At 44.9% G+C, this 20,753-nt stretch overlaps 1 long non-coding RNA gene across 1 annotated transcript; it reads left to right on the top strand.

The window, feature by feature from the left end:
- Positions 1-1,283: 1,283 nt before the first annotated feature.
- LOC117310611 (uncharacterized) lies at positions 1,284-20,752 on the top strand. The gene is made up of 2 exons (XR_004524737.2): positions 1,284-1,725; positions 20,333-20,752. It is a non-coding gene; the product is annotated as an uncharacterized lncRNA (long non-coding RNA).
- Position 20,753: the final 1 nt, after the last annotated feature.

The following is a 20,753-nucleotide window of genomic DNA, read 5'->3' as shown; positions in this document are numbered from 1 at the left end:
TCCACCGACAATTTTAGCATTAGAAACAGGGCTTTTTAAAAACCTGTAACATAAGTGATGTATAAAATGTCATTCAATAACACAGATTTCTGGAAAGAGGAACATAGGAAATGTGTATGAAATACATGGAAAGGAAGATTCTACAAGCTGTCTTCTGTGGGGTCTGCTCACCTATGGCCTGGGTTGTACCATTAAAATGGAAACTCTTACATTTATACTTTTCACCATGAATCCACACTCCAATGTAACCACAACTGTTTTATATTACCCTCATAAAATGAGTCTTTGCCTTTTCTAAGCAAAACAGTATTTTTTAATTGGTTCATTTTCCAGTTGTTTGGATTTTTAACAGACACACAGCATAAAAGGGCACCACATTCCAAGCAGTTCTACCAACTCCAGAACCATCCAAGGCTTGATCAGACAGCTGTGGCTCTAGCCTTTGGTTAAAATTATAATATGATCTCACCTGATTTTCAAAATAACTATGCATCTTTTTAAGCCAATAAACTGTGCTATAATCTCTCTAAGTTTCTGAGTCCAGAAGCTTGCCATGTTCAAAGAGAATGTTAGGGAACCATGATCCTTTTGCTTTTCTTTGTTTTTCCCTGTCTGAACCCAGGCAGCGCTGCCTTTCCAGTGCAGGGAGGAGGAAGCAGGAGCCTCTCACCACGCTGGGCCTTTTCAACTCTCAAAATCACTGGGAAGCTTGCAGTATTTCCTTTCTGGCACTCAGGCCCAGTGTGGAAAGAAGTTGCTCCAGACAGGACAAGATATCAGATAATCACTGTAATCCCTTGGTTTCAACAGAATTCCAGCTCCACAAAAAAATGCCTCTCCCCAAAAGCAGCTGAACCACTGAAACCAACAGACAATCGAACAAAAAGTTAACGAAGAAGTCATTACATGAACTTAATTAATCGTAATCTGGTGGTGCTTTTAGAAGCATCCGTTTTTCACTCCGTAGGGTTTATTTACGTGAATAATAAGACAATTTAATGCTCTACTCGGATCTTGCACAAAAAGGAAACCTAAAATTCAACTCTTGTGTTCCCGTTATTCCAAAAGCATATGGGTCTAATCATAGCCCATTCTGACCGCAGTACACAGGCTTTTTCAATCAGATTTTTAACTCAATTTTTAAGGCGTTAAAGAGTAACGGTCACAAGTTTGATGGTTACTCCAAAGAATCGGGAATCCTTGAAGTGTCCCATCTGGCACAGTCTTCCAATGGAAACTAGGTTCAGCCCGCCACACAAGGAGCCCACACCACGAGGCTGGGGCGCACGTTTGTGCTCCAAGATGACATTTCATCTGGCCACCGCGAGGTCGGGGGCGCCTGTAGGGCCACAGCCTGGGGACAGTGGGCCGCGGAGGCCCGACAGGGATGGGCGAGACCGCGGAGGAAAAAGGAAGAGAGGGCCATCCGTCAGCCCCTGGAGAGGAAATTCCAGACGCCCAGCTCCCAGGCTTCGGTGAGCGGGTGACGTGAGGGAACCAAGTCAGAGTGTCCGCCCCGCGGTGGAGGCCGGGGATTCCGCACTTCTGGGGCTCGAGGCCGGGAGAGGGGGAGCCTCGACCCTCGGCCAGGGGTCCGGGGATGGGGGCGCCCGGATCGTCGCCGGGCGCGGAGGACTCACGATCTTCGCCCACACGCGGAGGACTCACGATCTTCGCCCACACCCGGAGGCCTCCCGGGTCCTCGATCCTCTCCCTGGGCCCAAGGTATGGGGCGCCCTAATCCTGGTCGGGGTCCGCGCCCCCCTTACCGGTCGCGGAGGTCGATCCACGACGTCTGGCGCGTGTTGTGGTCGATGTAGAAGACGCGGCCGTCGTAGTCGCGCGCCTCCTCCCTGCCGGTGGGCAGCAGCAGCTCGGCGCTCTCCCGGGCCCATGCGGGTGGCGGCGCGGAGGGTGCCGGGGTCGCGGGGGCCGCGACTGGGGCGCGAGCTGCGGCGTCTCCCGGGGGGGCTGCGCGGGCTGAGGCGGCCCCCGCCGGGCCTCGCGCGGCTGTCCCGGCCGCCGCCGCTCAGCCACCGCATGGCGGCGCGGGCCCCGCCGCCGCCCGGCCGCCCCATGCGCGCCGCCTCCTCCGCCAGCAGCCGCGCACCGACGCGCGCCTGCCGCCCGTCTGCCGCCTGGCTCACTCGAGTCGCCGCCGCTCGTGGAGTCACAGCCCCAGAGCAGCCGCAGTCGCTACCGGCGGCCCCTCACACCCCGCCAACCCCGCTCAGTGTTCTTCCGTCTTCCGCTCCTGCTCCGCGCGCTCCTCCCTCTTCTCTCCCGCTCCACCACCTCCATGGGCCTCGCCGGGAAACCGCATGGGAGCCAGGATGGGCGCCTCCGCGTCCGTCCGCCCCCGGGCCACATTGGAGAGGAAGGAGGGCCGGGAGGACGGCGCCCCACCCGAGCTGCAGGCGCGGCCTGCCGGGGGCTGACTCTTGAGGCCCAAACAACTCCCGGGGGAGAGGGCAGTCACCTCACTGCACCCATTCTCTGGCCTTGCGTGTCTGGGGTCCTCCTCTCTGCCCACTTGGTGGGGGAGGGGAGCTGCGCCCTGGGTCTCCCGAATACCCAGGGTGGTCCCGCGAGGGTGGGTAAGTCCCCGGGAGGGAGGCCGAGGGGGCTCCGTAGCTGGAGGAGGAACCCGAGGCCGGTCCTCTTGGGTGGGACCTGGAGGACACACGTGGAAGTGGGGAGCTGGGCAGGTGGGCACTTCTCATGCCTGCCAGGAGAGCCCAGCAGGGCTGATCCGAAGTCCCCACTCTGGGCCACGCCCCCTGCCCTGCCCTGAGCTCTTGCATCTTCCAGTCTGGAGGATCCAGTAGTGTGAGTGGAGACCCAAATAGGCCACTGCTCGGGCGGAAGCCAGGTCAGCTCCTAAAACATGAAACCTCTATGGTAATTGGTAATTATGAATTATGTTCCACTCACATCTCATAGCTGGAGAAACTGAAGTCCAAAGATGGGGCTCTCTCTTCCTCCAAATCTCCCAGCTACTACTTCGTGCTCCAGATCCCTGACCACAAGACTTAATGCCGGGAAATGCAGGAAAGTATCAGGGAGGTTTTAAAACACTGTTACCGTGATACAAAAAGATATGATAAAAACCCTGACAGCAATCCATATCTAGCTACATAGGGGAAGAGACTAGAGGAAAACCTCCCCAAATGCTCACAGCCGTTTGCATTCCTTCAGTGGGATGATTTTTTTTAAATTATCGTATTTACTGTCTAAATTATTTGTAAAAGGGTTATATTACTTTTATAAGGGGAAAAGTTGTTTTAAAAAAGAATGTGAAGGCATGGAGACTGTAATTGGGACATATCCGAGGGAGGCCTTTCCTCCTCTTCTCCCACCACAACGCAGAAACTTCCTTGCTCCCCAAGAATCTAGCCCCACCCGAACATCATATGCCGGAAATTCCACCACGGGAGTCCTTTTAGTTACACGTGCACAGTTATTAAATGTCCAAGGGAAAGGGATGGAGCGTATCAAAAAAGCAAATACTTTGTGATCTTGCATGTTCCAGAGAATGCCCATGTGCTGAGTGTCCCTACCCTGACATCTTCCCTTCTGATCGGCATGCTTTACTACCAAGGAGGCTGCCACTGCCTTGTCCCTCCCTCCTGGCCCACGCTGCAGTCACCTTACCACCCAACATGGCTGGGCTGAAGCTGCAATCCCGCCCTCCCTGCCAGGCATCGTGTCCTTTCAGAATTTTGCAAATCTGGGCGCTATCGCTAAAAATTATCCTGAATGGGGCTGGAGTGCATTGGAGTGACACCAACCTCAACAGAGAGAGAGAACAGCCACACACATCAAAGGACTCACAGAAGGAAAGGCAAGATGAAAAAGTATCAGATAAAGAATAAGGGGTGGGGGAAGCTACACCCCATGAGGAGCTAAGAGGCAAGTGCTGATGGGCCTTTCCCTGAGGATGAGATCTTCTGGACTCCTCAGACTGGCTGCAGACCTACCATATGCAGGCACTGTGCTGGGCGTTGGGATGCTGCAGAGAACAGGAAAGAGTCTGTGCACCCCCAGCCCGCAAGTCGGGGACTAAACTAAGAATAGGCATTTAGGACTGTGGCCTGTCTACAGACCAAGCCAGGGTGCCAGTTCAGACTGGGAACTCAGGGGAGGCCTTGTGAGACCGAAAGGAAGATGGCTTGGATGAGGAAGCTGAGGCTCCGGTCCTTAGATTCTCGAGTCCTGAGCCCTTGCCCCTTGGCACGTGTAGCCGCAGTCCTCAAGTACTTGCTGATTTACTAGCAGATACGGCGCCTCAGCCAGATCTCCCTGGCTGGGGCGCACACCCTTCTCAGAGGATTACCCTTGGCTGACAGATGTCTGAGAGGTGATACTCCCCACCCCACCCCCGCCCCAGGACTGCTCCTGCAGTATGACAGACCAGGCCCCTGGCCTTGGTGGGACAAAGTGTAGTGCACCTCACCCTCCAGGGCCCCCACCTGGGCTACCATGGCTTTGCTAGCTCCTCTCCTCTCTAGCCTGCCTCCCCTACCCCCATCCATCACTTGCATGAGAACTACCCCTCCTTGAGCACTGCTTCTAGGGAGCCTGAACCCAGAGAGTCTGCTGTGCTTATTCTTCCAAGCACTTAGCGAATATAAACCGTTTGACCATCGTGACAACATCTACACATAGTCCTAACTTCATTTGCACATTAACAGAGGAGAATTGGGAAGAAATGTCACACGGCGTGCCAGTGGAGACAGATGGAAGCCCCTCACTGAAAAGGCTTTATCCACAGGCCCACCCACGGCCCCTGGACCTCTCTGAGTCAGAGAAGTGAAGCAGGCCAGCCGCATTTGTCTTCCTAAAATGAGCCAACAAAAGGAAGAGACCAGAACTTGGGATGACCGAGGCCTCCATCTTCCCTTGTAATGTTTGCCCCAGGCAGAAACGGATGGTCCCTAAAGACCTGTGCGGGGCATTGGGATGGTAGAGATGTTGGTGGGGGGGGGCGGTGAGAGGAATCTTGCCTCCCCAGCTTTGCCATATATTGGGAAGTCTTGTGTGCGTGTGTTGATTGTTAGGAAGAATAAAGCCTGTCTTCTCACAGTCAAGTGGGGCTTTCCATGTTGGACTGAAAAACACAAGCATACACAAAGCACTGCAGGGAAAGGAGGCTTTCGTCTGAGCCGAAGGTACAATTATGCATTCTTTATTGCCTCCATGTTCATACCACAGCCTTGCCAACAAGGAAAAGTACAAACATTGTAGCGACCTCTCCTGGCACCAAGATTTCTGATGGAAAAACAGCTCAGGAAAAATCCACTTAGGCCCTGGGTACTGGAGATGCAAATATTGATACTTGTTCTCCTTGCAGACCCTTTGGGGAATCCCCTTGCACGAACTGTTAAAATGCCCTCACGTGGAGCTTGCAGAATATTTTCTTTAAAATGCTTCTTAAGGAGTAAATCCAACACACTCCTTGCATGCCAGGCAAGCATGCCCAGAGGTTGAAGATATTTACTCGGATTCTGCCTTCTCTTCCCAAAGGATAACCTTGAGTTATCAAGGAAGGTACAAAATTGCCTCTATCCACATTCAATACTTGGGAAGCTTCTGGAAAAGGGAGCACCGGGAGGGCTGCAATCGTCATGTCGAAAATGAGAGAAATAAATACCGCTGGAGAAGTCTCGCCTGCCTAACCTGAGACCTCTCCCCGGGCTCAGGAACTAAAAGCGGGCGGGTGGGGCTATTCCTTGAGGGTTTTTTTCCTGACTTTAAGTCTTCAACTTTAGACAGTTATTTGACTTGTGATCGGAAACGCCCTTGTTTGGATTTTGAGTGTGGACAGGGAGCCTGGGAGCATTTTTCTCAAATGGGACTTCCTTGACTTGGGTAGATTTGTGCAGTTTTGAGGTGAGGTTTTTCTCATGTCCTGATCTTCCATTCCAAAGGGATGGCAGAGTATTCTGATAGAGTCAGCTGTGTGAATAAACCAGGCCATCTGTTTGGCCATTTTAGTGCTTTATTCTGCTGTGTGTTGGCTTCTTCGCGTACAGCAATGCCCTTGGCGTTGGTTCATGGCTGTCATGTTGTAGGCAGACTCGGCATTTGTACCTGGGTTATTAAACTTCAGTTTTAAGAAAAAAAAAAGTAAGACCAATTTCTCTCCCAAACTTAGAATATTTGCTGTCACCCACTTGCTTCCTCTCCAGGTCTCCCCTCCCAAAGCTATATTTTTACTTCTCCTTCCCAACCCTTGGGTTGTGTTGCACAAAATGGGAATGAGCCAAGTGGAAATGTATTCCAGGCAAACCATAATTTTCAGAAGACACAGCTGCCATGAGCCGGCATACTACACGATGCTTCCTCCTGGCTGGGTTCTCTCCTGTTTAGGATTATGACTCTGGTCCCCTGTGGATTTGGAAAAACAGATTCTTCAACTGCAGACCTCTGCTTTAAGAGCCAAGCAGACCAGCTTGGAAGCCTCAGGCTTACAGAAACAGGAAGGCGGATTTATCCGACACAGAAATGAGCAGTCTCTGGGTTATTAACATTTGATGACACCAGCATTATAAATTAGTCTCTTTTGTAGCATGAATGGAACAGTTTTGGAACACAGGCAACGTCGGTAGATCCTGAAACAACAACCCCGAGATGTTTGTTATGTATCAGTGCTTTAAACCTAATAGCATAAAATATGCTGCCATAAGCAAGGTCACCGAAGGCCAAGGTTTGTAAACAAACTCTTCTAGGGTTTTATAGTAATTCCATTCAATGTTGTATTTAACAACATTGGGTCTTACCAGCTCAGGGTGTGTTGGTGAATTATTGTAGCTGTACTTTCTTTTTCAAGTTACAACAAAGAAGTTGCAAACGTGAGGAGACATCTTTACAGATGTGGCTACAGATGTGTAAAAAAAAAATCTCAATATTTTCAAAACGGAATTTCTTTAGTTGGAGTATGAACCCACCTTAGGTTTAAATTCACTATGTCTACAGATCAGTACTGTGCATATAATTTTCGTGGTTAGTTTTCTGGGAATCATACCCAAAAACTTTGTTAAAAAATATAACGTTGGGACTTCCCTGGTGGTCCAGTGATTAAGGCTCCTCGCTCCCAATGTAGGGGGCCGGGTTTGATCCCAGGGAACTAAGAATCCCACGTGCTGCATGGTGCGGCCAAATAAATAAATAAATAAGATTAAAAATAAGGTTAATTCACCATTTTTGCGACTGGTAGTTTCTGTGGGTGAGTTGTATGTGGTTTACATTAGTGACACGTATGTGTTCCACATACATCAACTCAGAGTTCAATGGCCACTTTATAAAAAGGTATTTACCATTTAGGTGGATAATATGTGAAGAACTTTTTTGCCTCTTTTGGAAAAATTCAGTGCCTTTGACATGTATATGTCTGCTTCTTGCAGGGTGCTGTTGATATTAACCTATAGGTGGACTGATCTGTTGAAACTTAGTGTTCTGTTTCCGATAGCTCAGTTGGGGTTGTACGTTACTGGAAATGCCAACCTCGAGCAGTCTGAGTGGTGGACCATGTCACATTTGAGATCAAAGCAGAGTATTAAATGATCAGGATGATGGTGGGAGGCCCAAACTATATCATGACAAAAGCTTTTAGGGATCCATTTGTTCACGAGATGGGGCTTGACCTGTGCCACATGGAGAAATTCTGTGATATATTAAAAGTCTTTTGAACAGGCTGTTGCTTTAAGGAGAAAACAATGCATGGTTCCGGAATTTGCCAGGTTGGAGCCCCACATAACAGGGCCAGATGGCATCATTGCTACCTTCTTGGAGCCTTTATTCGGTGTTAATTAATAGGAGGCTTACTATATTTACCCCGCAGAGTCTATTTTGGGATTATATAAGCTTTCTGATAAGCAAATAATGATTTTTCCATTTTTCATTCTTTAAGATTATAGGTAGTCTCTGTATACATGGGGGAGTGTCTTGTTTTTCAGGCTATAAGGAGTGGGCTTCTGTAAGAATCTTCTTCCATTTAGATGGTCAACAACCACTTCTTGGTTTGTTCTGCATATAATATCTTTCTTTCTTTTTTTTTTTTTTTAAGAGGAGTGAATGGAAAAGTCATTCATTTCCAAAAATAGCTCCCGGATGCTTGGAAATCTCTAAGTTTCCTTTTCTTCCCTTTCGCTCTGATTTTGGAAGTGGAAACTGTGTTTCACCTCTGGTAGGTTCTAGTGCATAAACCGTTGGGTCAAGTGACATGTTAAAAGTCACCGGGTGAGCCCGGTGAATTGCTTCTAGCCTGGGTCCTTTTGCTAATTGGCTGCCTTTCCAGTAAATTCAGTAAAATTAATCTGATGGCATAAAAGCAGAGCTAAGTTTTCCTGAGTTCAGTTATTCCCTTTCAAATCCAGTAAAATGAAGTAATAGTTATAGATTCTTGGCCTCCTGTGTGCTGGGATGGTGGATGGAGACCAAGTTTGTCTGGGAGATGGGAGACACATAAAATGGAGACAGTGATGGTCGCCAGGCACCATTTTCATGTGGTGATGGCTTCAGAGAAAGGAGGAGGGCTCACTCAAGCCTGGGGGTTCTGTATCCTTGTCCATCATCTCCTAGGTCGAGCGTTTCTCGTGCTTTCTCAGTGCTGGGGCTGAGAAGGGGGAATGTGAGGAAAGTGCTGCGGAAGAGGAAGTGCTGGGTGCGTTTGGAATAAGAGAGCGAACCGTTCAGTTTGACTGACCCCGAGTCTTCGTGTACGGCAGGTCAGGCTCGGGCAAGACCACACGTGGCTTGAATCCTCCAGCTGTGTTCTTGGAGGAGCCAGGGCCTCTTCCTTCAAACCCCTCATCTTGTATCTGAGGGCTGTAGCCAAGGCGTGCGCCCCACCGGCTGTGGGAAGGACAGGGACTTGAGCTGAGTCTTCTGACCCTGATGCAGTGCTCTGTCCCGTACGCCACCCCACTGCCCAGTCCCTACTCAGTTTAAGCATACCGCCTCTGTTCGTTTGTTCATTCGATCACCCATTCATTCATTCAGTAACTGTTGCACAGCCTCTCCATCTCAGGCACGCTTCCATGTTCAGGGCTCCAGTGGTGACCGCCAGCAGACAGGTACCTGCCTCCATGGCGCTCACACGTGCCCGTGTCCTCTTCCCTGAGGCCTCACCGTGCTGTTCCTGCCTCCTGTTCTCCCAGCTGGGATCCCTTGGGTCTTAGGACCACGTGGAGTGTTTATCGTGTGCCAGGCACTCTAGGCACTTGGTGGATGCTCTCCCTGAAAGCCCACGGGGGCTGCATGAGTTGTAGGTGGACGGGTGGTGGAGCTGAGGCCAAGGGGGTTGACTTAGTAACCTCGCTTCCCAGAGCCAACGAGGAGGCGTCTGTCTGACTCCGGAGTTGAGCCGAAATTCACTACCTAACCTGACCTTCCTTCCCTTGGCTAGGTAACTGTGTGCCCCTTGTACTGTGTTATACCCACTGGTTACTTTTATCTTATATTCACTGTTGTTTGATATTTAACAGACACCTCCCCCCCGCCGCCCCGATAGAATAATGGCCCTCCAAAGATGGCCATGTCCTAGTCTCCTAAACCTGTTAGTAAGTTACCTTCCAACACAAATGGCATTTGTAGGTGGGATTAAGTTAAGAGTCTTGAAATGAGGTGATCATCCTGGATTATCTGGGTGGGCTCAGTGTCATCAGAAGAATCCTTACAAGAGGGCAGCAGGAGGGTCAGAGTCAGAGAAGATGTGCCAGCAGAGTCAGATGTTGGAGTCATGTGGCCACGAGCTGAGGAATGCAGGCAGTTTCTGGAAGCTGCGAGAGCCAAGGAGGTGTATTTTTCCAGAGCTTGCAGATGGAACACGGCCCTGCTGACACCTTGATTTTGGCAGAATGAAACTGATTTTTGACTTCTGACCTCCGGAACTGTGAGGTAATAAATGTGTGTTGTTTTAGGCCACCTGGTTTGTGGCAGTTTGTTACAGCAGCAGTAGGAAACCGATTCGCCCCATGTGTTGTTTTCCCAGAGACAGTGGAAGCATGTGGTCAGCTTGGTGTCCATTGATAATATTTGGGGGGGGGGTAATTCTTTGTTGTCACGCTGTCCTGTGTAGTGTAGCATATTTCGCAGCGTCCCTGGTCTCTACCTAGTGCCTGCCAGTAGCACACCCCTCCAAGTCATGACAACCAAAAGTGTCTTCCGACATTGCCAAGTGTCCTCTGGGGGCCAGATGGTCTGATGGAGACTCGCTGAGCTCCTTCTATCTACCTGGTTGCAATGATTCACATTTAGGAGCTGAATTTGTTTCGAGCAGATTGGTGGTTACTAAGATGTTCCATAACAGGGGGTAAGACCACAGAGACCTGCTGTCTGTTTTTTCCATGAAGAACGGACGTTAAACATATTTATGTGAAAACCCCTGAATTTACTAACCATGCAAATGGTGATACGAGTACATGAAACTTTGGGAAAGTAGTATGAATGTATTCTTCAATTTGTAGAATATTCTCAATCAATGGGTAGATACTGAATGTCAAGTGTATACAAGTGTATATGCAGTGGAACAGAAGAAAATGAACCTTGGGACTTCCTTGGTGGTACAGTGGTTAAGAATCTGCCTGCCAGTGCAGGGGACACGGGTTCGAGCCCTGGTCCGGGAAGATCCCACATGCTGCGGAGAAGCTAAGCCTGTGCACCACAACTACCGAGCCTGTACTCTAGGGCCTGCGAGCCACAACTACTCCCACGTGGTGCAACTGCTGAAGCCCACATGCCTAGAGCCCATACTCCGCAACAAGACAAGCCACCACAATGAGAAGCCCGTGCACCACAGCAAAGCGTAACCCCCGCTTGCCGGAACTAGAGAAAGCCCACGCACAGCAACGAAGACCCAACACAGCCGAAAAAAGAAAATGAATCTGCTAATACTTCAGTGTTCTGCAGTAACCCAGAGAGAGCTGGCCTGGCCTTCTGCGTGTGTGTGTCTGTGTGTGTGTCTGTGTGTGTGTCTGTGTCAGAGAGAGAGAGAGAGAGAGAGAGAGAGAGAGAGAGACAGGGATCAGGTTGCCTGGGATGCCCCCAAGAGACATCCCCATCCCTCTGTGGACAGAGGAGCCGCTGGTGAGAGGATGGCCTCTGCCTTTGCTCAGAAGCTGTAGAAAGACAGGGCAAGGGCATCCTGAAAAGTTGCTTGTGGAGCTGGGGAATCCTCAACATTTTCCATCTGGAGGGCCCTCTTTTTATTTCGTTAAAGCTCAAGGGGTTCAGGGAGGGAGAGGGAAAGAAGAAGGGAGCTGGCTGGGCCAACCCCTGGGGGACAAGCCCCACAGTTCAGTGGGTGGGACATCGAGCCAGGCAGAGGGCTCCTGTGTGCCAGCCTCAGTGCTGTCAGGAGATCGGGCACTGCCCCGGTGAGTGTGACATTTCCAGGCCACCTGGATCTCGGGCAGGACACCAGAGAACCACTGCAGGAGGTGAGCTCCGTCCTGTGCAAAGGTGCCTGTCTGCAGTGCGGGACAGCCCTCTAGTGTACGGGTCAACTGGGTTTGTCCTGAAAATTACCGCGGTTTTTAAAAATTGAGATATGCTTCACATACCATAAAATGTGCCATTTTAAAGTGCCCTGCTTAGTGGTTTTTCGTGCACTCACAAGGTTGTGCACCTCACCACTATCTAATTCCAGAACATTTTCATTGCCTCAAAAAGAAACCCTGTGCCCTTTAGCAATAACTCCCATCTCCCTCAGCTCCTTGCAACCACGAATCTGTTCTCTCTCTCTATAGATTTGTCTGTTCTAGACATTTCATGTACTTGGAGTCGTGCAGTCTGTGGCCTTCTGCGTCTGGCTTATCTCACTCAGCATCATGTTTTCGAGATTTGTCCGAGTCGCAGAGTGGATCAGGGCTCCATTCCCTTTCGTTGCCAAATACTGTTCCCTGATGGGGCTGCACTGCGTTTTGGAAGCCGTCCTGAAGCGCTCTCCCTGTCCAGGTGTCCTTGCAGAATCTAGGAAATAGCTATGTCTTTAATTCCACGATGTCAGAGAAAACTGACCATTCATAGGTTTAATGTGTCAAGATAGGTCTGTGTGTTTATTCCTGTCTTACCCCTAGGTTCTTCATGACATTTTCCCCCTTAAATTCCGTATATATGTGTTAGTATACGGTATTTGTCTTTCTCTTTCTGACTGACTTCACTCTGTATGACAGACCCTAGCTCCATCCACCTCATTACAAATAGCTCAATTTCGTTTCTTTTTATGGCTGAGTAATATTCCATTGTATATATGTGCCACATATTCTTTATCCATTCATCCGATGATGGACACTTAGGTTGTTTCCATCTCCTGGCTATTGTAAATAGAGCTGCAATGAACATATTGGTACATGACTCTTTTTTTTTTTTACATCTTTATTAGAGTATAATTGCTTTACAATGGTGTGTTAGTTTCTTTTCTATAACAAAGTGAATCAGTTATACATATACATATGTTCCCATATCTCTTCCCTGTTGCATCTCCCTCCCACCCTCCCTATCCTACCCCTCCAGTCGGTCACAAAGCACCGAGCTGATCTCCCTGTACTATGCGGCTGCTTCCCACTAGCTATCTGCCTTACATTTGGTAGTGTATGTATGTCCATGCCTCTCTCTCGCTTTGTCACAGCTTCCCCTTCCCCCTCCCCATATCCTCAAGTCCATTCTATAGTAGATCTGTGTCTTTATTCCTGTCTTACCCCTAGGTTCTTCATGACATCTTTTTTTCTTAAATTCCATATATATGTGTTAGCATACGGTATTTGTCTTTCTCTTCCTGACTTACTTCACTTTCTATGACAGACTCTAGGTCCATCCACCTCATTACAAATAGCTCAGTTTCGTTACTTTTTATGGCTGAGTAATATTCCATTGTATATATGTGCCACATCTTCTTTATCTGTTCATCTGATGATGGACACTTAGGGTGTTTCCATCTGTGGGCTATTGCTGCAATGAACATTTTGGTACATGACTCTTTTTGAATTATGGTTTTCTCAGGGTATATGCCCAGTAGTGGGATGGCTGGGTCATATGGTAGTTCTATTTGTAGTTTTTTAAGGAACCTCCATAGTGTTCTCCATAGTGGCTGTACCAATTCACATTCCAACCATCAGTGCAAGAGTGTTCCCTTTTCTCCGCACCCTCTCCAGCATTTCTTGTTTCTAGATTTTTTCATGATGGCCATTCTGACTGGTGTGAGATGATATCTCATCGTAGTTTAGATTTGCATTTCTCTAATGATTAATGATGTTGAGCATTCTTTCATGTGTTTGTTGGCAGTCTGTATATCTTCTTTGGAGAAATGTCTATTTAGGTTTTCTGCCCATTTTTGGATTGGGTTGTTTGTTGTTTTGTTATTGAGCAGCATGAGCTGCTTATAAATTTTGGAGATTAATCCTTTGTCAGTTGCTTCATTTGCAAATATTTTCTCCCATTCTGAGGGTTGTCTTTTGGTCTTGTTTATGGTTTCCTTTGCTGTGAAAAAGCTTTGAAGTTTCCTTAAGTCCCATTTGCTTATGTTTTTATTTCCATTTCTCTAGGAGGTGGGTCAAAAAGGATCTTGTTGTGATTTATGTCATAGAGTGTTCTGCCTACGTTTTCCTCTATGATGTTGATAGTTTCTGGCCTTACATTTAGGTCTTTAATCCATTTTGAGCTTATTTTTGTATATGGTGTTAGGGAGTGATCTAATCTCATACTTTTACATGTACCTGTGCAGTTTTCCCAGCACCACTTATTGAAGAGGCTGTCCTTTCTCCACTGTACATTCCTGCCTCCTTTATCAAAGATAAGGTGTCCATATGTGCGTGGGTTTACCTCTGGGCTTTCTATCCTGTTCCATTGATCTATCTTTCTGTTTTTTTGCTAGGACCATACTGTTTTGATTACTGTAGCTTTGTTGTATAGTTTGAAATCAGGGAGCCTGATTCCTCCAGCTCCGTTTTTCTTTCTCAAGATTGCTTTGGCTATTCGTGGTCTTTGGTGTTTCCATACAAATTGTGAAATGTTTAGTTCTAGTTCTGTGAAAAATGCCAGTGGTAGTTTGATAGGGATTGCATTGAATCTGTAGATTGCTTTGGGTAGTAGAGTCATTTTCACAATGTTGATTCTTCCAATCCAAGGACATGGTATATCTCTCCATCTATTTGTATCATCTTTAATTTCTTTCATCAGTGTCTTATAATTTTCTGCATACAGGTCTTTTGTCTCTGTAGGTAGGTTTATTCCTAGGTATTTTATTCTTTTTGTTGCAGTGATAAGTGGGAATGTTTTCTTGATTTCACCTTAAGATTTTTCATCATTAGTGTATAGGAATGCCAGATATTTCTATGCATTAAATTTTGTATTCTGCTACTTTACCAAATTCATTGGTTAGCTCTAGTAGATTTCTGGTAGCATCTTGAGGATTCTTTGTGTATAGTATCATGTCATCTGCAAACAGTGACAGCTTTACTTCTTTTCTAATTTGGATTCCTTTCATTTCCTTTTCTTCTCTGATTGCTGTGGCTAAAACTTCCAAAAGTATGTTGGATAAAAGTGGTGAGAGTGGGCAACCTTGTCTTGTTCCTGATGTTAGTGGAAATGCTTTGGGTTTTTCGCCGTTAAGGACGACATTGGCTGTGGGTTTGTCATATATGGCCTTTATTATGTTGAGGAAAGTTTCCTCTACATAATAGAGGAAACTTTGCCTACTTTCTGCAGGGTTTTTATCATAAATGGGTGTTGAATTTTGTCGAAAGTTTTCTCTGCATCTATTGAGATGACCATATGGTTTTTCTCCTTCAGTTTGTTAATATGGTGTATCACGTTGATTGATTTGCGTATATTGAAGAATCCTTGCATTCCTGGAATAAATCCCACTTGATCATGGTGTATGATCCTTTTAATGTGCTGTTGCATTCTGTTTGCTAGTATTTTGTTGAGGATTTTTGCATCTATGTTCATCAGTGATATTGGCCTGTAGTTTTCTTTCTTTGTGGCATCTTTGTCTGCTTTTGGTATCAGGGTGATGGTGGCCTCATAGAATGAGATTGGGAGTGTTCCTCCCTCTGCTGTATTTTGGAAGAGTTTGAGAAGTATAGGTGTTAGCTCTTCTCTAAATGTTTGAAAAAATTCGCCTGTGAAGCCATCTGGTCCTGGGCTTTTGTTTGTTGGAAGATTTTTAATCACAGTTTCAATTTCAGTGCTTGTGATTGGCCTCTTCATATTTTCTATTTCTTCCTGATTCAGTCTTGGCAGGTTGTGCATTTCTAAGAATTTGTCCACTTCTTCCAGTTGTCCATTTTATTGGCATGGAGTTGCTTGTAGTAATCTCTCATGATCTTTTGTATTTCTGCAGTGTCAGTTGTTACTTCCCCTTTTTCATTTCTAATTCTATTGATTTGAGTCTTCTCCCTTTTTTTCTTGATGAGCCTGGCTAATGGTTTATCTATTTTGTTTATCTTCTCAAAGAACCAGCTTTTAGTTTTATTGATCTTTGCTATCGTCTCCTTCATTTCTTTTTCATTTATTTCTGATCAGATCTTTATTACTTCTTTCCTTCTGCTAACTTTGGGGGTTTTTTTTGTTCTTCTTTCTCTAATTGCTTTAGGTGCATGGTTAGGTTGTTATTCGAGACGTTTCCTGTTTCTTAAGGTAGGATTGTATTGCTACAAACTTCCTTCTTAGAACTGCCCTTGCTGCATCCCATAGGTTTTGGGTCATCGTGCCTCCATTGTCGTTTGTTTCTCGGTATTTTTTATTTCCTCTTTGATTTCTTCAGTGGTGACTTCGTTATTAAGTAGTGTATTGTTTAGCCTCCATGTGTTTGTATTTTTAAAGATCTTTTCCTGTAATTGATATCTAGCCTCATAGCGTTGTGGTTGGAAAAGATGCTTGAGACAATTTCAATTTTCTTGCCATTCGATTTTTAACTGGCAGAATGGCAGTGTCACCAGGGCTAGTGTAAGGCACAGTAAGCCCTTTCTTAATGTAAGCTGATATCAAAAGTTCTGTTTCTTCTGTGGCTTCCCGCCTCGACAGGTATTGACTGATATTGGACAGGGGTTTATTTTGGTCTGTGGTAATTTTAATGGCTGCTGCAGATGTATTTTCCCTATGTCAGTAGGATCAAGTGACCCCAATTCTTCAGGTACTAAGCCTGGCAGTTTCTTGTTCAGCATCACTCTCAGTCACAAACATTATATGATGTAGACATCTGAGTAATCTTTTAGGGCTAAAACCATTTCTCCCTTAACAGTAAAAGAAATATGAGCATCATAAGTTTCTAATAAATCTATACCTTTCAGGTTAATAGGGGTATATTCTACTAGGAAAAAGGAGCTCCTTTGTTTAAGTTCTCCTAATTATAATTCTAAAGGTAATGATTTAAGCGTCCTAATATTTGCATTAGAAACCCCTACCATCTGTCCTGAGGTGTTAGAGAGAGAGAGCCTTTAATTTTGATAGGGTTCAAAATGTAAAAGGTAGCTTCTGTATCTATTACTGCTTTAATTGTTTTCTCCTCATATAATCATGTGTATTTCTTCCAGGGTGTTAGAGAGGAGGAGGTTCCCTCAGATCAGCCTTACTCTTGTTTAACTTGAAATTACAGTCTGTATCTGGTTTCCCTTCTAGGTCTCTCTTTTCTTGTCTTGCAGTTTCCCCAGTAATGACCCGGTGTTGTTCAGTAAAAGCAAATTTCAGAATTTACCAGTCGCGGATTGAATAGGGTTGGGTTAACTTTAGACTGACATTGATTATTTAATTGTTGCAACTGAATGTTCATAATTTTTATAGAGGCATCTTTTTCTTTTTAGTACTTTTGAAAAGTTGATCAGCCAGCATGACAAGGGCATTTGTATGTGATACAGACAAATCATGTCTAAATGATTAACATGCCTAAATCGTGTCGTTTAGAGCAGCCGATTCCTCATCCAGACCTTCTAAAAAGATGGAGTTAAGCAAAGAATCATCTTGGTGGTTAAAGAATGATTCGGGTGTCATGCCGTAATATTGTTTAAAAGTTTCCTTGAACCTCTCATAGTGATCCAGGATTGATTCATCTCGTGTTTGTTTACGTTGCTGAATCTTTGACCAGTCGGCAGTTTTTGGAAAAAGCTCTGTGATAATTCTGAGTAATTTGTGAGCTAACTCCTTGCATTCACCTTGAGCCTGTGGGCTGTATAAATCAAAATTTGTTAAGGGGTCTCTCCATCCTGCTTTCTCTACTTATTCCTTTGTTTGACTTTTAGAAACTAATAGCTGTATTACTTGATATAAATCGGAAAACCTGAGCTCATAGGTTTGGACGATTAGCTCAAAATCCTTAGCAAATCCCAGTGGATCTTGAGTACATTCGAGAAAGTCCTTAGCTAAACTAAGTTCTGCTCGGCTCCAGGATGTGTACGTAAGCGCAGAGTACAGTTCACCTCTTCCTGTAATAGGTTTCTCCTTCAAGGGAGCTATGAGTACTTCTGATTTTATGTCTTCCTTTCCCGGGGAAGGGGAAGCAGCAGGAGAATGGGGTTGGTGGAAGAGAGAGAGAGCGCGGGTTAGGCAGTTCGGATAAAGGAGGATATAAAGAAGGAACGGAGTGAGAGACAAGGTTAACGCTAGTGGCTTTTAAAAATTCTAGTAGCATTTTGAGCAACCTTTTGTTGATTTTTTGCGAAGAAGTTACTTTATCATTTCCCCTTTTAGACGCTTCTAAATACCAATTGAAATAAGCATTCCATTTCTGTTTGATCTTTTTCTAGCTGCATATGCAAAAAAAAATCCCCCGGTTTTCAAATGTCAAAACAGACCCAATTGGGCCATTTAAGGTTGAGATCTCTTGGTGTAATTGCCCTAATTCGGTTGGTCCTTGCAAGCGTGAGCTCCATACGTATTGCATGTGAATCTGGCTAGAGTGTTAGTGTGGAGGCTGGCTTTCTGACACTCCATGTTTCCCTGTTTGAGAGTGTCTGTTTCCCATTTTAAAGTTGAATTTGTTGGGGATAAAATTTTCTAGTGAAATTGTGGGGTGGGCCAGTGTGCTGCTTGTGAGTCTAACTCCTCCGGGATTTTGCCCTAAAGTCGTTTTAGCTCCTTTTACGTGTCTTGGGTTTTCCCTCTGGTAATGTAAAACCACCACAATGCTCAGAACTTATCCGTGCTCCCAGCAGAGCAAGCTTTCGTTAAAATGAGTGGGTTTCCGCATAGGGATGGTTGCACAGTACAAGGACTTGCCTCCACCACTGCTGCAAGTTAATTATAGAAAACCGGACATCTCAAGTGAATGAATGCAGCACTTTTCTACTTAGGGGAAGATACAAGAGTCTGGGCTCACTGAAAGCATTCCTTTGATATGCACCTTAGCTATCTAGGGTCAGAATCATGTTCTTTCCCATCCTGAGTCCCCTCTGGGTGCACCATCGGGGGCGGCTGTAGTGGCTGAGGGCTTGATGGTGGGCTTCCTGTTTTTATCTTGAGTTCCCTCAGGGCTCAGCACTGGGGGCAGCTGTAGTGGCTGATGGCTGTTGTTCACTGATATGGCAGGTGGCATCCTTAGTCCACAGCTTCATAAGTATTTTTTAAAAGTTAGGTATTTCCTTTGAAGTCCTATTTGTTTATTATTTAGTTGCATTTTGGTTTGTTTCTTTTGTTGTTTATTTGGGATCCAGTTAACAATCAAGTGTTCCATTTACTTAACATGATATAATTTCTTTTCTGATTTGAGAATACCTTATAGATATCATACCCTTTTCCAGTCAAATTCTTCAGTGTATTTTCCTAAAAACAATGATTCTGCCTCATTACCATAGTAATCAAAATCAGAAAATTAACTAATTAGTACTATTTTCAAATCTATAGACATATTTAAATTTAACCAATTGAAACACAAATGTGGTTTAAAGAAAAAGAAAAAAAGTTTGTCAAGGTTCCAATAAAGGTTTATGCTTTGCTTTTACCTCTCAAGTCCCTTTATCTTCATTATTCTGGAACATTTTTGTCTTTTATGACCTTAACATGTTTGACAAATTCAGGCCCATTATTTTGTGGGATGTCCCTCCATGTGGCTTTGTCTGATTTTTCCTCATTAGATTCAGGTTTGTGTTTTTGGCAGAAACATCTAGAAGTGACGTCGAGTCATATGTGTACTATCAGGAGACACATGTTGTGAATTTGCTATACTGCTAAAGAAGTCAGCTTTATTTATGTTGTTAAAATGACGTCTGTCAACGTTTCTCCACAATAAAATTAATATTTTTCCCTTGTAGTTAGTAAGTGTCTTGGGGGGAAATCGTCCCCCTTAATTTTTAAAAGTAAATTTTTTGTTATAAGTTTGGAATCACAGCTTTGTTTTCCTGTCCTCTGTATCATAATCCAACACTGTCATTTATTTTGATGCTAGTTTTATGCTTTTAAAAGAAAACATGAAGTTGTGAGTTTCAGTCTTTGCTAAAAATCCTGAAGCAGTCCTAGGAAACCATGTCCCTAGAGAGCAAACAGTTTATAGATCTAAAAATCAAAATATCGGTCAATTTTAGTCCTATTTGATTTATGTGAATGGATCCATAGTACAAGTGTCTGATTTTAAGTTTTTTTTACATTACTTTATTGTAAACTCCTAGATTTAATCATGCCATTCTCTTTTCACAGCCAGTTCTTTAGCCTAGGTCTGAGGTCCTCAACCTGATAATCATATGCTACACAACGTATATGGATTTTTTTCTTGGGGAGAGGATCCATAGGCTTCGGTATATCTTTAACGGATCATTATGGGAACTTTTTGCATAAATTGCCTTTATTTTCCACCCACATTAGTTTATTTTTCATTTCAGCCTCAGATTGATTCCCTTAAACATCTTTCCCTTAGGTCATCACTTTGCTTAGGATGCTGTATCTTTTTTCTGACTCATCAGTGCAAACCTAGGTACTTTATCCTAACTTGCAGACCTGCTATTAGCTAAATAGATCTAATAGGCTTTTTATGGCTTCCCCCAACCCCCTAGTCTTTTTGGTGCCACTTTAAAGTTTTCTCCTGAATTTTTACATTTGCTTTGTGCCCACTCTATGCCATTTCAGACTGCGTTCTTTTTCCTTTTATGTCGCACATTACTCAGATTTTCTTCTTGTTGATTTTCCCTTAGTAATTCATCCTGAATTCCGTGAGTATTTACATATTACAGTCAATACTACACTGTTGCATATTGTTTTCATGTTTCTTTGGAATTCTTCAGGTATTTAATGTGTGTAACTGATCTGCTCAATGGATGACACATTTATTGATAGCAGGGACAATATATAGTTTTCTTTAATTTTTGTAGATACCAGTACCTACTCTCCATATCTATTCTTTCCTCAGGTATTTATTGAACACCTGTTATGTACCACCGATTGCACATGCAACAGCACAGAAAAGAAACAGCCCTGCTTTCAAGAGCATGCATGCAAGAGACCAAATAAATCAGTAAAGTATAATACTGATTGTTTTGAGCTTTTAAAGCTTTATTAAGTTTTTTATTGTGGCAAATATATAACATAAAATTTACCTATTTAACCCTTTCAGGTGTATAATTTAGTGGCATTAAGTACGTTCGTAATGTTGTACAGTCATTGCCATTACATTTCCAGAACTTTTCCGTCATCTCAAACTGAAACTCTGTACCCATTGAATAGTAACTCCCAGTTCTTCCCAAACCAGGTCTTAGTAAACACTGTTCCACTTTCTGTTTCTCTGAGATTGCCTAGTTTGGCTACCTGCTATAAATGCGGTCATACAATAT

This window comes from Tursiops truncatus (assembly GCF_011762595.2).
Source record: "Tursiops truncatus isolate mTurTru1 chromosome Y unlocalized genomic scaffold, mTurTru1.mat.Y SUPER_Y_unloc_1, whole genome shotgun sequence".
In the NCBI taxonomy this organism is placed as follows: Eukaryota; Metazoa; Chordata; class Mammalia; order Artiodactyla; family Delphinidae; genus Tursiops; species Tursiops truncatus.
This window is presented reverse-complemented; position numbering and strand designations above follow the sequence as displayed.